Raw genomic sequence first — 11,697 nt, 5'->3', positions numbered from 1 at the left:
TAACAAAAACGAGGCAATATATCATATAATATAATAAGCCATTTAGCAGACGCTTTTATCCAATACAGGGGGTACCGGTACCGAGTCAATGTGCGGGGGTACAGGTTAGTCGAGGTAGTTTGTACATGTAGGTTGGGGTAAGTGACTATGCATAGATAATAAACAGCGAGTAGCAGCAGTGTAAAAACAAAGGGGGGAGGGGTCAATGTAAATAGTCCCGGTGTTCAGCAGTCTTATAGCTTGGGGGTAGAAGCTGTTAAGGAGCCTTTTGGACATGTGTGTGTGTGTTTAAGGTACATTTACTTTACAGTGGTGCTCTTTCTGTCTTTAACCCCACAGCAACCTTACACCTGACTACAGGTTGTCCAAGTCAAGAGTTAAAGATTGATTGACAAAATAATAGCTTTTAGTATTATTATATCAAATGGAGAATGAAAGCTATACGGAACAAAAAATTTAACGCAACATGCAACCATTTCAAAGATTTTACTTAGTTGCAGAAGGAAATCAGTCTATTTAAATAAATTCATTAGGCCCTAATTTATTAATTTCACATGACTGGGCAATGAACGCAGCCAGGCCCACCCACTGGGGAGCAAGGCCCAGCCAATCAGAATGAGTTTTTCCCCACAAAAGGGCTTTATTACAGGACAGAAATACTCCTCACCAACACACAATTTGAGGGAAATAAGCTTTTTGTGCATATGGAACATTTCTGGGATATTTTATTTCAGCTCATGAAACATGGGACCAACACTATACATGTTGCATTTACATTTTTGTTCAGTATACTGAGTGGCACCCCCTATTGCCCTCAGAACAGCCTCAAGTCGTCGGGGCATGAACTCTACAAGGTGTCGAAAGCATCCACAGGGATGTGGCCCTTGTTGACTCTAATGCTTCCCACAGTTGTGTCAAGTTGGCTGGATGCCCTTTGGGTGGTGGACCATTCTTGATACACAGGGAAACTGTTGAACGTGGAAAAACCCAACAGCGTTGCAGATCTTGAATTGTTTGTCTTGCCCACTCACCCTCTGAATGGCACAGACACAATCCATGTCTCAATTGTCTCAAGGCTTTAAAATATTGTTTAACCTGTCTCCTCCCCTTCATCTACACTGATTGAAGTGGATTTAACATGTGACATCAATAAGGGATGATATGGATTCACCTGGTCAGTCTGTCATGGGAAGAACATGCACCAGGACATGGAACCGGAAGTGCAATGAAACTCTAATCAGAACTGTTATTCTGTTGCTTTGCGTGGGTGATATCGGTGCTTTGCAATTAGATAAGCGCCCTAATGTTCCTAATGTTTTGTACACTCAGTGTATGTGTATAATGGAAAATTAAATGCATTGTTTTTTTTTACTAGTCCTCCATGAATATATGCTGGAAAAATGTAAAATCTTAGACTTAAACTGAGCATCATGAAGGGTTCAGACTCACACTTGATGTCACATTACACACCACTGAATCCACTGTTAAACTACAATATTTGTCATGATGAAGGGTTTAACACAAGGCTGAGTTTACAAGGAATTCTATAATTGTTCTTTCTATGAGGATCATTGAAAACAAAGGTGTGTGTGCGTGTTATTTTTGCCAAATAAGGAACTAATGCTATGTATAGCTATTACAGATATGGAAGTAATTCAAGAGAAGTACTGTTTATCTCACTGACATGGTAAAGGCTGATTACGTAATAACTACAAATCTTTTGTGAAGAATGAGATGAGACGCCTATGTGGAAGCCTGCGAGAAACACATTTCACAGTAATAAACATCCAAATCTCCATCCAACATCTATTTTACTGAGTCTATGGAAACCATAATATTAGATCTCACCAACCCAACATATACATAAGGTTAATTGCCTACATTTACACAGGCAGCCTAATTCTGATCATTTTATTCACTAATTGGTATTTTAAGTGAATAGGTCTGATGTGATTGTTCAGAAGACCAATTAGTGGAAATATTATCAGAATTGGGTTGCCTGTGTAAATGCAGCCATTATAGCCCAGTTTATACCTGGTTCTAACGTGTCCTTTGTCCTGATCTTATCCATATTCTGATTGTGTTCACATTTTAAGACAGGAGTAGATGATTAAAAGATGCATTGTGGCCTCCCGAGTGGTACAGTGGTCTAAGGCACTGTATCACGCAATTGGCCCAGCGCCGTCCGGGTTAGGGGAGAGTTTGGCTAGTGGGCTTTCCTTGGCTCATTGCGCTCTAGCGACTCCTTGTGTCGGGTGTCCGCAAGCTGAGTTCGGTCCTCGGAAACATGACCCGCCAAGCCACGCCAATGTCTCAACCTTCGCCTCTCCCGAGCCCGTTGGGGAGTTGCAGCGATGAGACAAGGTTGTAACTACCAATTGGATATCACGAAAATGGGGTTAAAAAACTAAGATGCATTGTGATCTGAATCAGATCCTCCTGCCTATCTCCGGAGGTAGTCAGGCACGCATTGTCTGGATATCTTACAAGTGTAGACGGCTCTGGACTGTGAATCCATTGAAATTATTATACTGCCCTCTAAAATCAATTACAGCTTATGGCATCAACAGGCTATGCTTCCTACAGTAGGGCCGGGAAAGCTGGTCACAATGTGTACACAGTGGATGGATAAAATACATTTTAACACCATCTGCAGACACGTCTGAAAATATGGGCACAATCAGAATGTGGACAAGGACACAGGATGCATGTTAGAACCAGGGGTGTATTCATTATGCCGATTCCTTTGCAAAACTTTTCGTCTGTTGCAACAGAAACCACTTACACCAAATGGAAAACGTTTTGCAACGAAAACGAGAATTTCTATTGGAAAAATTCAGGTAGGTCCCTCCCTGTTTCTTTCAACCTAGCAACATTCAAAGCCACGCTGATTGGTCAGTTCGGACATTCCCTGTGACGAAGTCAAATCAAATCAAATGTTATTTGTCACATGCACCGAATACAGCAGGTGTAGACCTTACAGTGAAATGCTTACTTACAAGCCCTTAACCAACAACGCAGTTTTAAGAAAAATAAGTGTTAAGTAAACAATAGATAAGTAAAAAATAAAAGCAGTACAATAACAGTAAAAATAACAGTAGCGAGGCTATTAACAGGGGGTACCGGTTAGTCGAGGTAACTGAGGTAATATGTACATGTAGGTATAGTTAAAATGACTATAAAGTGACAGATAATAAACAGAGAGTAGCAGCAGTGTAAAAGGGGACAATGCAAATAGTCTGGGTAGCCATTTGATTAGCTGTTCAAGAGTCTTATGGCTTGGGGGTAGAAGCTGTTAAGAAGCCTTTTGGACCTAGACTTGGCGCTCCAGTACCGCTTGCCGTGCGGTAGCAGAGAGAACAGTCAATGACTAGGGCGCCTGGTATAGAGGTCCTGGATGTCAGGAAGCTTGGCCACAGTGATGTACCCTCTGTAGTGCCTTGCGGTCGGAGGCTGAGCAGTTGCCATACCAGGCAGTGATGCAGCCAGTCAGGATGCTCTCGATGGTGCAGCTGTAGAACTTTTTGAGGATATGAGGACCCATGCCAAATCTTTTCAGTCTCCTGAGGGGGAATAGGCTTTGTCGTGCCCTCTTCACGACTGTCTTGGTGTGTTTGGACCATGATAGTTTGTTGGTGATGTGGACACCAAGGAACTTGAAGCTCTCAACCTGCTTCACTACAGCCCCGTCGATGAGAATGGGGGCGTGCTCGGTCCTTATTTTCCTGTAGTCCACAATCATCTCGTTTGTCTTGATCAAGTTGAGGGAGAGCTTGTTATCCTGGCACCACATGGCCAGGTCTCTGACCTCCTCCCTATAGGCTGTCTCGTCGTTGTCGGTGATCAGGCCTACCACTGTTGTGTCATCGGCAAACTTAATGATGGTGTTGGAGTCGTGCCTGGCCATGCAGTCATGGGTGAACAGGGAGTACAGGAGGGGACTGAGCACGCACCCCTGAGGGGCCCCCGTGTTGAGGATCAGCGTGGCAGATGTGTTGTTACCTACCCTTACCACCTGGGGGCGGCCCGTCAGGAAGTCAAGGATCCAGTTGCAGAGGGAGGTGTTAAGTCCCAGGGTCCTTAGCTTAGTGATTAGTTTTGAGTGCACTATGGTGTTGAACACTGAGCTGTAGTCAATGAATAGCATTCTCACGTAGGTGTTCCTTTTGTCCAGGTGGGAAAGGGCAGTGTGGAGTGCAATAGAGATTGCATCATCTGTGGATCTGTTGGGGCGCATCATCTGTGGATCTGTTGGGGCGGTATGCAAATTGGAGTGGGTCTAGGGTTTCTGGGATAATGGTGTTGATGTGAGCCATGACCAGCCTTTCATAGCACTTCATGGCTACAGACGTGAGTCCTACTGGTCTGTAGTCATTTAGGCAGGTTACCTTAGTGTTATTGGGCACAGGGACTATGGTGGTCTGCTTGAAACATGTTGGTATTACAGACTCAGTCAGGGACAGGTTGAAAATGTCAGTGAAGACACTTGCCAGTTGGTCGGTGCATGCTCTGAGTACACGTCCTGGTAATCCGTCTGGCCCTGCGGCCTTGTGAATGTTGACCTGTTGAAAGGTCATACTCACGTCAGCTACGGAGAGCGTGATCACATAGTCGTCCGGAACAGCTGATGCTCTCATGCATGGTTCAGTGTTGCTTGCCTCAAAGCGAGCATAGAAGTGATTTAGCTCGTCTGGTAGGCTTGTGTCACTGGGCAGCTCGCGGCTGTGCTTCCCTTTGTAGTCTCTAATAGTTTGCAAGCCCTGCCACATCCAACGAGCGTCGGAGCCGGTGTAGTATGATTCAATCTTAGTCCTGTATTGACGCTTTGCCTGTTTGATGGTTCGTCGGAGGGCATAGACAGATTTCTTATAAGCGTCCGGGTTAGAGTCCCGCTCCTTAAAAGCGGCAGCTCTACCCTTTAGCTCAGTGCGAAAAGTGAGAGAGGAATAACACTAGCGGGAGAATCCCACCGAATGGAGGCTGCCTTGCCATGAACCGCGGGAGATGCGCAGTTTCGCTGCCTCGTTTGAAATGAGTAACTCTGTAGGTAGCGGACATCACATAATTGTCAGCAATAGGTAATCAATCAGTGGTGATTTTAGTATGTACATCTTGGTGGGGCAAACTCAACCAATTTTTGTTAGATGCATGCAGTCTCAGTTGGTAGAGCATGGCGCTTGCAATGTCAGGGTTGTGGGTTCGATTCCCACGGGGGATCAGTATGAAAAGAAAAGTATGAAAATGTACGCACTCACTACTGTAAGTCGCTCTGGAGAGCTTTTCTTTCAGCACCATGGAGTGAATCCTTACCACCGCTACACCTGGCTATCAGCGGAGCCTCATCTGGCAGCGAAACAGTTCATTCAACCTCATTTACTGCCTTTTTAAAAACCGCCTTTTTAAAAAACATATCTGATATGGCTGACTTGCTTAAATACATATGGTTTCTACTGACTCCTTGTGGATAAAAAACGCATTCTCCTTCAATAATAACGAATGCCGACATGCGTTTAGACTTTTGAACCATACACAAATATTACATTTATGTTCAGTAAATTCATAATGTTTGTTCTTATATCATTAACACTTAGCTCTAAGTATAAGCAAGTGCAATCAAACGAGCTGCGACGAGGTAGGCCTTTGATCAGCACTTTGATCAGAAATTCAGATAGGTGTTAGTACAGATAAATTCAGCAAGATGTTGAGGCCTTAACTTTACTCTTCTTTAAGTCACCGCACACACACACAGAGAGAGAGAGAGAGAGAGAGAGAGAGAGAGAGAGAGAGAGAGAGAGAGAGAGAGGCAGTTAGCTTACCATTTGAAGTATTTTATTAGGCCTACAAAATACAAGGAAAATACAATCACAATATTAGGCCAATGGGTCTATTACTGAACTTTCACTGGCAAACATGGTTACAGACCCAGCAACATTATAGTATCCCCTCCTTGTGGAGAAAAGCACATGAGCTAATTATAATACACAAAGTAAGCAAAACAAAGAAATGCATCATTCCAACATTGCCTAAAATAATGAATAAGATACTAATGACATACAGATACTGATGGTAGGCTTTGTTACTTTGTTCCCAGCTCTCTGCAGGTCATTCACTAGGTCCCCCCGTGTGGTTCTGGGATTTTTGCTCACCGTTCTTGTGATCATTTTGACCCCACAGGGTGAGATCTTGCGTGGAGCCCCAGATCGAGGGAGATTATCAGTGGTCTTGTATGTCTTCCATTTCCAAATAATTGCTCCCACAGTTGATTTCTTCAAACCAAGCTGCTTGCTTACCTATTGCAGATTCAGTCTTCCCAGCCTGGTGTAGGTCTACAATTTTGTTTCTGGTGTCCTTTGACAGCTCTTTGGTATTGGCCATAGTGGAGTTTGGAGTGTGGACAGGTGTCTTTTATAGGTATTTGACCTCCTCTCAATCAGAAAGATTTCTGGCTCCCAGGTGTCTTTTATACAGGTAACGAGTTGAGATTAGGAGCACACTCTTAGTGCTCCTGATCTCAGCTTGTTACCTGTATAAAAGACACCTGTCCACAGAAGCAATCAATCAATCAGATTCCAAACTCTCGACCATGGCCAAGACCAAAGAGCTCTCCAAGGATGTCAAGGACAAGATTGTAAACCTACACAATGCTGGAATGGGCTACAAGACCATCGCCAAGCAGCTTGGTGAGAAGGTGACAACAGTTGGTGCAATTATTGGCAAATGGAAGAAACACAAAATAACTGTCAATCTCCCTCGGCCTGGGGCTCCATGCAAGATCTCTCCTCGTGGAGTTGCAATGATCATGAGAGCGGTGAGGAATCAGCCCAGAACTACACAGGAGGATCTTGTCAATGATCTCAAGGCAGCTGGGACCATAGTCACCAAGAAAACAATTGGTAACACACTACGCCGTGAAGGACTGAAATCCTGCAGCGCCCGCAAGGTCCCCCTGCTCAAGAAAGCACATATACAGGCCCGTCTGAAGTTTGCCAATGAACATCTGAATGATTCAGAGGAGAACTGGGTGAAAGTGTTGTGGTCAGATGAGACCAAAATCGAGCTCTTTGGCATCAACTCAACTCGCCGTGTTTGGAGGAGGAGGAATGCTGCCTATGACCCCAAGAACACCATCCCCACCGTCAAACATGGAGGTGGAAACATTACACTTTGGGGGTGTTTTTCTGCTAAGGGGACAGGACAACTTCACTGCATCAAAGGGACGATGGATGGCGCCATGTACCGTCAAATCTTGGGTGAGAACCTCCTTCCCTCAGCCAGGGCATTGAAAATGGGTCGTGGATGGGTATTCCAGCATGACAATGACCCAAAACACACGGTCAAGGCAACAAAGGAGTGGCTCAAGAAGAAGCACATTAAGATCCTGGAGTGGCCTAGCCAGTCTCCAGACCTTAATCACATAGAAAATCTGTGGAGGGAGCTGAAGGTTCGTGTTGCCAAACGTCAGGCTTGAAACCTTAATGACTTGGAGAAGATCTGCAAAGAGGAGTGGGACAAAATCCCTCCTGAGATGTGTGCAAACCTGGTGGCCAACTACAAGAAACGTCTGACCTCTGTGATTGCCAACAAGGGTTTTGCCCTAAGTACTAAGTCATGTTTTGCAGAGGGGTCAAATACTTATTTCCCTCATTAAAATGCAAATCCATTTATAACATTTTTTACATGCGTTTTTCTGGATTTTTTTATTGTTATTCTGTCTCTCACTGTTCAAATAAACCTACCATTAAAATTATAGACTGATCATGTCTTTGTCAGTGGGCAAACGTACAAAATCAGCAGGGGATCAAATACTTTTTTCCCTCGCTGTATAAGCAATATAACAATAGAGATGTACAAACTATGCCATAAGGGAATGATGAGGCAAGCCGTAATTTTGATTAAGACATTAATGAGCGATCTAAGACGGACGATATACCTATTTGTTCAGCACTTCTGAAATGGACAGCGACATAATTCAGAACATGGGCCGTTCTTATAGTATTCTCCCTGTACATCAAGTCAGAAACATAGGATAAATAACGGGGGCATATAAGCAGACAAAGAAAGCTTTTCCAATATTCGATGATGACATTTCTCTAAAACTGGCTATAGGCTACATGTGCACCATCAAGTCAGAACAGTGTAGGTTAAGTTCTGAGTAGGAGAGGGACCACATTCTTAAGGTGAGACACATGGGCTACTAACAGCTTACTACACAACATTCACTTAGTATAACTTTCTTAGCTACAGTATGTGTGTATATATATATATATATATATATATATATATATATATATATATATATATATATATATATATATATATATATATATATATATATATATATATATATCCCTGGCATTTTACATAATTTTTGCAGCAGCATACAAGACATAGGCCTATTTTTGGACTCACCACTGTGAGTGGCGCAGTGGTCCTTCTTGTGGCCAAACTTTGTCATCAAACGCTGTCATCAAAGTCTGGCATTATCTGGATTTATGGTGCTTTCAAGACAACTGGGAACTCTGAAAAAAACGAGGTTGAATCATTAATGCAGTGATCTTCAGGTCAGAAAGTCGGAGCTCTTGAAACCCAAGTCCCAAGTTCCGGACTTGGAATTCCGAGTTGGATGACCGTTCAAAACGTATTTTCCCAGTCGAAGCTTGTTTTTTTCAGAGTTCCCAGTTGTGTTGAACCCGGCAGAAGTCATGCTGGATTGACAGCATGGCCAATGTATTCTACCTTTTCAGGCCCATGGTGTTGCGTGTGAATGTTTATACTTTTAAGCTTGGAAAAGAGACCCTTTCAGACAGATGTTTTAAATCCTTAAACCCAGACTTGGACCACACACCCTCTCCACCGAATAGCAGGCAGGGGAAGCAAAATAGTGCTTGCTTTGCATCGCAGTTAGCCACTGATTCTTTCCAAACCACTCATTGTTGAATTTGCGATTTCCGACTTGTTGTGTAATGTTTATGTCCAATGGCCGATGAGCACCGATACGTTTTAGCTTGTCTAGCTAGCTAGCTAAGATTTTGAAAGTATGATGTTGACATGATCAGTCCTATCAAAGCTACGGTAGATATAACGTAATTTGACATTTTATCTGTGGCCAATGACCTTGAGCCTTCTTGGACAGGCACTTTTAATGTACATTTATGGCAGCACCCAAGGGGGCTTAAACTGCCTAGCTCTCCCTGAAGATTCTGCGGTGAGGTAGTATCCCCATGAGTGACAGAACACTGAGCCAATTACGGAGCAACTAGAGAAAATTACCAACACCTATGCTCTGTGCTTTCGCTGGCTGCCCCTCCACCACAGAAAGCACTGAGCTAGGCTGAAACAACTGCATTTTGGAGCTGCCTTACTCAAGAGACCATGTTTGTATGCGGCTTTATTAACTCAAGGATTATTTATTTTTTACATTGTTTGCAAACTGATATGTAACCGGAATGAATGCCAAAATAACATGCAAAATACTATAATTCTATTTGTTATTATATACACTGCTCAAAAAAATAAAGGGAACACTTAAACAACACAATGTAACTCCAAGTCAATCACACTTCTGTGAAATCAAACTGTCCACTTAGGAAGCAACACTGATTGACAATACATTTCACATGCTGTTCTGCAAATGGAATAGACAACAGGTGGAAATTATAGGCAATTAGCAAGACACCCCCAATAAAGAAGTGGTTCTGCAGGTGGTGACCACAGACCACTTCTCAGTTCCTATGCTTCCTGGCTGATGTTTTGGTCACTTTTGAATGCTGGCGGTGCTTTCACTCTAGTGGTAGCATGAGACGGAGTCTACATCCCACACAAGTGGCTCAGGTAGTGCAGCTCATCCAGGATGGCACATCAATGCGAGCTGTGGCAAGAAGGTTTGCTGTGTCTGTCAGCGTAGTGTCCAGAGCATGGAGGCGCTACCAGGAGACAGGCCAGTACATCAGGAGACGTGGAGGAGGCCGTAGGAGGGCAACAACCCAGCAGCAGGACCGCTACCTCCGCCTTTGTGCAAGGAGGAGCACTGCCAGAGCCCTGCAAAATGACCTCCAGCAGGCCACAAATGTGCATGTGTCTGCTCAAACGGTCAGAAACAGACTCCATGAGGGTGGTATGAGGGCCCGACGTCCACAGGTGGGGGTTGTGCTTACAGCCCAACACTGTGCAGGACGTTTGGCATTTGCCAGAGAACACCAAGATTGGCAAATTCGCCACTGGCGCCCTGTGCTCTTCACAGATGAAAGCAGGTTCACACTGTGCACATGTGACAGACGTGACAGAGTCTGGAGACGCCGTGGAGAACGTTCTGCTGCCTGCAACATCCTCCAGCATGACCGGTTTGGCGGTGGGTCAGTCATGGTGTGGGGTGGCATTTCTTTGGGGGGCCGCACAGCCCTCCATGTGCTCGCCAGAGGTAGCCTGACTGCCATTAGGTACCGAGATTGTGAGACCATATGCTGGTGCGGTTGGCCCTGGGTTTCTCCTAATGCAAGACAATGCTAGACCTCATGTGGCTGGAGTGTGTCAGCAGTTCCTGCAAGAGGAAGGCATTGATGCTATGGACTGGCCCGCCCGTTCCCCAGACCTGAATCCAATTGAACACATCTGGGACATCATGTCTCTCCATCCACCAACGCCACGTTGCACCATAGACTGCACCACCGACTGTCCAGGAGTTGGCGGATGCTTTAGTCCAGGTCCAGGACCTCATCAGGAGCATGCCCAGGCGTTGTAGGGAGGTCATACAGGCACGTGGAGGCCACACACACTACTGAGCCTCATTTTGACTTGTTTTAAGGACGTTACATCAAAGTTGGATCAGCCTGTAGTGTGGTTTTCCACTTTAATTTTGAGGGTGACTCCAAATCCAGACCTCCATGGGTTGATACATTTGATTTCCATTGATAATTTTTGTGTGATTTTGTTGTCAGCACATTCAACTATGTAAAGAAAAAAGTATTTAATAAGATTATTTCATTCATTCAGATCTAGGATGTGTTGTTTAAGTGTACCCTTTATTTTTTGGAGCAGTATATTCCGGACTTGGAATTCTGAGTTGGATGACCGAATATATATATATTATTTTTTTCTAAACAGGTAGGGCTTAAAACAGGCTCTGCCCCACCTGCCCTGAATGACGGTTGCCACTGGAATCAATAGAGCTAGCTTTGCCCATTCAGCAAGAGCTAGCTATGCAGCATCTCTTTTAGTTGCCAACTAGCACAAAATGTAATGTAGCTAAGTATCTCAATAGTCCTTTCTTAAACACTTAGATAACCACACTAAGCTAATGCTAGAATACGCACACTACTAGACAGCTTCAGCCCAATCCGCGTTGTAAAATTCCAATAACACTTGTTATATTTCACAGTTTACTTACCTCCAAAAACAATGCAACTATCCATAATGTTTATGCTATTCATCTGGTCAGTCAGGCTGGCTTCAATCACTCACTAAAAAGCTACATAGTTTAATGCAACTTCATATCCAAATTTGGGAAAATGCATATATTTTGTTTAGGTGTGGTTCAGTCTCTAGCGTTATTCCTTTTCTCGTGCGCCTTTACAGGGAACAACCGAACTCTGACCAATCAGCGCTGCTTTGAAAGTTGCTAGGTTTCTCGTGGGCGTGGTTTTGCACCAAGTTTGGCGTGGATAAAAACGACGCCAGGTATTTACATAAAAATAACTATTG

This window comes from Coregonus lavaretus, assembly GCF_964263955.1.
Source record: "Coregonus lavaretus genome assembly, chromosome: 7".
NCBI lineage: Eukaryota > Metazoa > Chordata > Actinopteri > Salmoniformes > Salmonidae > Coregonus > Coregonus lavaretus.
Note: the sequence above shows the minus strand (reverse complement) of the source record.